This window comes from Phoenix dactylifera, chromosome 2, assembly GCF_051530095.1.
Source record: "Phoenix dactylifera cultivar Ajwa chromosome 2, Ajwa_hap1_PhDact_Kaust_v1.1, whole genome shotgun sequence".
NCBI lineage: Eukaryota > Viridiplantae > Streptophyta > Magnoliopsida > Arecales > Arecaceae > Phoenix > Phoenix dactylifera.
This window is the reverse complement of record NC_143191.1, coordinates 31,261,809-31,268,422: the sequence shown is the minus strand read 5'-3', so window position 1 is coordinate 31,268,422 and position 6,614 is coordinate 31,261,809.

Genomic DNA, 6,614 nt, shown 5'->3' with positions numbered 1-6,614 from the left:
CTCTGATCTCGGCCATACCGCCGACATCAGTGCAATGATTCGCCTGACCGAGCGCCGACCTGAACAACATGCCAAGCCGTACTACGGCCTCGCCCTGTTACATCACAGGTAAACCGACCCCCGCATAAAAAAGGGAGCCTTGGCCTCTCAAGAGGGGATTGGGAACATTCATACACCCAAAAATCACTGTTTATCTCCTGCTCCCCACTATTTGCCCCCTCCCTGACTTGAGCGTCGGAGGGCCGGCGCCGGAGAACCCGGCCACCGGTTCGTGTGCAGGCACCCGGACGGAGGACGCCGCCCGCCGACAGACCGCCGCCCCGCCGTGAGGACTAACAGTCGCTCCCTCTCCTCGGCCGAAGATTGCCCCCGGGTCCAATTTCCAGCAACAGTTGGCGCTAGAGGAAGGGCCCGAGTAGCAATCATGAAGTTGAGAAGTAAGGGAGCCTCTAACGTCTCCCGGCGTCCCCCGCAAAGTCCTGGACACTCCGTCCAGAATTCTCCAACTCCGGCTGACCCAGCTCCTCAGGTCCAGCCGGAACAGTTCAATGCCCTGGTACAGCAAGTCCAGGCCCTGGCCGCCGCCGTTCAGGGCCTGCGGCGCGTGGAGGCTTTACCGGCACTTCCCCCGCAGGCCCAGGCCCCGCCGGAGTGTCTCCCCAACGGCCCGGTTCTCCCCAGCCAAAATTTGCATGGCTCCTCCAGAGCCAACAATGGAGAACGAGCTTCTCCCCGGAGAGAGTTACCGGGAGAAGGTTTCGACCGGAGACCCCAACTTTCTGAGGCGGAGTCAGCCCCGGATCACCGTGAGCTGGCGCAAACCACAGCGACAATCCCACGGGTGGGGGAGCTCGACCGAAAAGTCGAGCATCTGGAGCGCCAGATTGCGGCGCTCCACAGCAAGAAGGCAAGACAGGAAGGGGGCTTTGAGTTCACTACCAAGTCCCCCTTCTCCCGCCAGATCGAGGACGAGCCAGTTCCCGCGAGGTTCAAAATGCCTCAGGTGGAGCCCTACAGTGGAATCACCGACCCCCTTGACCACTTGGAGAGTTATCGGGCCCTCATGGCCCTACAAGGGTCCTCGGAGGCCATACTCTGCAAGGCCTTCCCAGCAAACCTCCGAGGGACCGCTCGGCTTTGGTTCTCTGGTCTGAAGCCGAACACGGTGTCCTCTTTTGAGCAGCTCGGCAGGCAGTTCGCCACCAACTTTGCTGCCAGCCGGCGCCAGCGACGGACATCAGACTCCCTCCTGGACATCAAGCAGAAGGAGGGGGAGTCCCTCAAAGAGTACCTGGACCGCTTTACCGCCGCCACATGGGAGGTTCGCGAGCTAGACCAATCGATAGCCATGTCGGCTCTGAAGACTGGGGTCCGCTCCTACCGATTCCTCTTCTCCATCGAGAAGAGCTTCCCGGCCGACTTCACCGAAATGCTGGCCCGAGCCCGGAAGTACGCCAAGGCCGAGGAGGCAGTTGCCTCCAGGCGGGGGGCGATCGAGCCCACCTCGAAGAAGCGGAAGAAGCGCCGCGAGGAGCGCGGTCGACAAAGGAGCCGGTCTCCCCGCCGAGAGAAGAATCTCCCCAGACTGAGGAGCCCGCCCCGTCAGCAGGGGCGACCTCAGCAGAGGACACCTCCTCGTCCGAGGTCTCCACCACGGCCCCGGACGTACCAGGCGAGGTACGAGAACTATACACCCGTCAATGCTCCTCGGGCCGAGATCCTGATGGAAATTGAGGGCCGGGACTTCTTCCGACCCCCGCCTCCTATGCGAGACACGGGATTTCCCCGAAATTCCAGGAAGTACTGCCGCTTCCACCGAGATCGCGGGCACGACACGGAGGACTGCTTCCAACTCCGGGACGAGATAGAAGCGCTCATCAGACGGGGAGTACTCAACCGGGTCGTGAGGAACCGACATGAGGAAAGGAGGCCGGCGGAGAATGTCGCACCAACCGAAAATCCTGGCGGCAACAGGCCTATCGCCGGCACCATCAACATGATTGAGCGGACCTCGGCAGGAACAGCCGCCCAGGGAGCACCCCCGAAGCGCCCACGCACTGATGAAGTCATCTCGTTCTCGGACGAGGACTTAGAAGGGGTCGAGACCCCTCACGATGACGCTGTGGTCATCTCAATGATTGTAAATAGGTTTGATGTAAAGCGTGTCCTAGTTGACAATGGAAGCTCAGCCAACATTTTGTACTACCATGCCTACCAAAAAATGGGGTTGACAGAAGGACACCTCCGGAGAATCAATGCCCCGCTGGTCGGGTTTACCGGAGATGCGGTCCCGGTTGAAGGTGAGGCTAGCTTCCTTGTCACAGTTGGCCTCGCCCCCCGGGAGAGCACTGTGAGGATGGACTTCCTGGTGGTCCGTCTGCCCTCGGTCTACAACGCCATCCTTGGGCGCCCAGGGTTAAACGCCCTTCGAGCCGTGGTTTCAACTCGCCATTTGCTCATGCGGTTCCCCACCGGCCAAGGAGCGGGCGAGATCCGCGGAGACCAACTGGTCGCCAAGCAATGCTACATGGCGGCCCACACAGTAAAGCAACCAACCGAGGCACCAAACCGCCCGATGGGCCCTTCACTGCCCATAGAAACCCTCGATGCGAGGGACACTCTCTGGAAGAAGCAAGTAGAGCCCGGTGAGCTCCTTATTCAAATCCCACTACAAGAAAATTTTTCCGAGCTAACCGTGCAGGTTGGCTCCGGCCTCGGCGCCCATGAGAGGAATCGCCTCGTCAGCCTCCTGCGGGACAACGCTGACGTCTTCGCCTGGTCGCCCGCGGACGTGCCAGGAATTGACCCCGAGGTCATGGTCCACCGACTCCAGGTGAGGCCAACCAGCAGGCCTGTAAAGCAGAAGAAAAGAGGCTCCGCCCCTGAGCGACAACGAGCTGCGGCCGAGGAGGTGGACAAACTCCTCGGAGCCGGCTTCATCCGGGAGGTCTCCTACCCGGATTGGCTCGCCAACGTAGTCCTCGTAAAGAAGGCCAACGGAAAATGGCGTATGTGCGTGGACTACACCGACCTGAACAAGGCCTGCCCAAAAGACAGCTTCCCTCTTCCGAGCATCGACCAGCTCGTCGACTCCACTTCAGGACACCAACTGCTAACTTTTATGGACGCCTTTTCAGGATACAACCAAATCCGAATGGCGCCGGAAGACGAGGAGAAGACGGCCTTCATCACCGACAAGGGCACCTACTGCTACAAGGTGATGCCCTTTGGCCTGAAAAACGCTGGGGCCACCTATCAGAGACTGGTCAGCCAAATCTTTAAAGACCAGATCGGCCGGAACATGGAAGTCTATGTGGACGACATGCCGGTAGCCAAGCGGCGGAACACCACATAGCCGATCTCAACGAGACATTCGCCAAGCTTAGAAAATACCAAATGAAACTCAATCCGGCGAAGTGCGCGTTCGGGGTCACCTCGGGCAAGTTCCTGGGTTTCATAGTGACCCAACGCGGAATTGAAGCCAACCCGGAGAAAATCCGGGCACTGCAAGAGATGTCGCCTCCAAAGACAGTTAAGGAGGTGCAGCGGCTCGCGGGGCGGGTAGCCGCCCTGGGAAGGTTTGTTTCTCGATCAGCCGAGCGTTGCCTCCCCTTCTTCAAGAGCCTCAAACGGCCGAAAGACTTCCGGTGGACAGAAGAATGCCAGCAAGCCTTTGAAGAGCTTCGGAGCCTTCTGGCCTCTCCCCCGCTACTCACCAAGCCCCAGAAGGGCGAAATTCTTTACTTATATCTGGCCGTCTCCCCAGCTGCAGTAAGCTCGGTCCTCGTCCGGGAAGAAGACAAGCTCCAAAAGCCGGTCTATTACACCAGCCGGGTTCTCAGGGATGCTGAGACCCGATATTCTAAACTTGAGAAGACCATCTTCGCTCTCATCATCTCGGCTCGGAGACTCAGGCCTTACTTCCAAGCCCACACGATAGCTATATTAACCGACCAGCCTATGAAGCAGATATTGCAGAGGTCGGATCGTGCGGGGAGGATCGCCAAATGGGCGGTCGAGCTCGGAGAATCCGACCTAGAATATCGGCCCAGGCCGGCTATCAAAGCTCAGATACTCGTCGACTTCATCGTGGAGTGCACCCTTCCGGACGACCCCGAGCCGCCATCTGAGTCCGTGGAGGAGACCCCGAAGCAGCCATGGGTCCTGCACTCGGATGGGTCTTCGACCCCGGGGGGCAGCGGGGCCGGACTTATCCTCACCAGTCCAGATGCAGTGGTGGCCGAGCAAGCCCTGCGCCTCGAGTTCCCGGCCTCGAACAATGAGGCCGAGTATGAGGCTCTCATCGCCGGGCTCAAGCTGGCGAAAGAACTAAAAGTGGGAGACCTGACGGCCTTCAGCGACTCCCAGCTGGTGGTGAACCAGGTCCAAGGAGATTTTGAAGCTAAAGAGCCATTCATGCAAAAGTATCTCCAAAAGGTGCGGGAACTCACATCTGCCCTGAATTCTTTCAATATTCAGTATATTCCCAGAGCGGAAAACCTCAGGGCAGACCAGCTATCCAAACTGGCCACCTCCCACATGAGCGAGCTTCCCAAGGGAACAGCGCTCGAGTATCTTCGGGTCCCCAGCACGGAGGAACCCGAGCCCACTATGTGCATCGACTCCGAGCCAAGCTGGATCGACGGGCTCGTCTGCTATCTTCAGGACGGAACTCTACCTCATGACGAGACGGAGGCTCGCCGAATCAAGCGCCAGGCTCCCCGGTATGTCTTGTACGAGAATAAACTCTATCGACGATCATTTACTTCTCCCCTTCTCAGATGCCTCCGCCCCTCCGAGGCGGACTACGCCCTCCGAGAGGTCCATGAAGGAATCTGCGGAAATCACCTGGGGGGTCGAGCGTTGGCCCATAAGATCCTGCGGCAGGGATACTACTGGCCCACACTCCAGAAGGACGCAACAGATTTCGTCCGCAAGTGCGATCGGTGCCAACGAAACGCCAATATCCAGCGCCGACCTTCAGCTCTGCTGACCTCCATCATCGCCCCCTGGCCGTTTGCCCAATGGGGGATCGACATCCTGGGGCCCTTTCCCCTGGCCACCGGACAGAGAAAGTTCCTGGTCGTCTCCATCGACTACTTCACCAAATGGGTCGAGGCCGAACCTGTTGCCCGGATCACCGAGCAAAAGATGCGGGACTTCGTGTGGAAGTCTATAATCTGCCGATTCGGACTACCCCGTATCCTTATATCTGACAATGGTCGATAATTTGACAATGTTCATTTCAGGGAGTTTTGCTCTGAGCTCGGCATTGATCATCGCTTCACCTCGGTTGCCCATCCCCAGACAAACGGGAAAACTGAGGTAACTAACCGAACTATTTTGCAGGGACTCAAAGCTAGGCTTGATCGGTCCAAAGGATAGTGGGTCGAGGACTTGTACAATGTCCTTTGGGCGTACCGGACCACGTTCCGACTGCCCACGGGAGAGACCCCCTTCAACCTAGCATACGGCACTGAGGCCGTCATCCCATTGGAGATCGGCTTGCCTTCTCCGAGGGTGGAGCATTACGACCCCGATACCAATTCCTCCCAGCTCAGGAGCAATTTGGACCTCGTCGAAGAGACAAGAGAGGTCGCCCGGGTGCGCATGGCAAGATATCAACAGCGAACGGCCCAATACTACAACTCCAGAGTTAAGCCCAAGCTCTTCAAAGTAGGGGACCTCGTCCTCAGGAAAGCCGAGGCTTCTCAACCAACCGAGCAAGGAAAGCTCGCCCCAAACTGGGAAGGACCGTATCAAATCGCCCGGGTACAACGGCCAGGGGCGTACAAATTGAAGTCCCTGGAAGGGACTCTGATCCCACGAAGCTGGAACTCCGAGAATTTACGAATGTACTACCAGTGAAACCCCAAGGGGTTCAAGATAATCAGGATAATGGACTCAGCTCCTTTTTTCTGCAAATATTTCTCTCATTTTGATGACTGTAATCCTCTTCTAATATTGGGTCGTCTGTGATCCTCAGATTCTCCGGCCAAAATCGGGATGCCTCGAGGCTCGACCGTAGAGTCCCAAACTCCCTCGACCTCGGGAAGAATCGCAGGACAGTGAAACGTCGACTGGTGCAAAATTCCTCGACTAAGGTCGAGATGTCCCGAGTGTCGACAGTGCGTGCCCAGACCCCTCGACACTTCGGGAAGACGGGGTAGTACCTTCGCAGTTCCCCGTGGCGCTCGACACCAACAACGGGGTAGTACCTTCGCGGCCCCCCGTAGCGCCTCATCGACTAAGGTCGGGATGCCCCGAGGGTCGACCGTAGAGAACCAGACTCCCTCGACCTCGGAAAGGCGCCGTGAGGGGTGGAAAGGGTGGCTCCACCCGGGGCGCCACAAAGTGGACCCCCGGGAGCGGTCGACGATCCCCGATCCCCGAAGCGAGCGATCCCTCGACTAAGGTCGGGATGCCTCGAGGGTCGACCGTAGAGAACCAGACTCCCTCGACCTCGGGAAGCGTCGCCGGTCGGTAGAGCGTGCCCAGACCAGCCGACCTGACGAACGATCCCTCGACTAAGGTCGGGATGCCCCGAGGGTCGACTGTAGAGAACCAGACTCCCTCGACCTCGGAAAGGCGCCGTGAGGGGTGGAAAGGGTGGC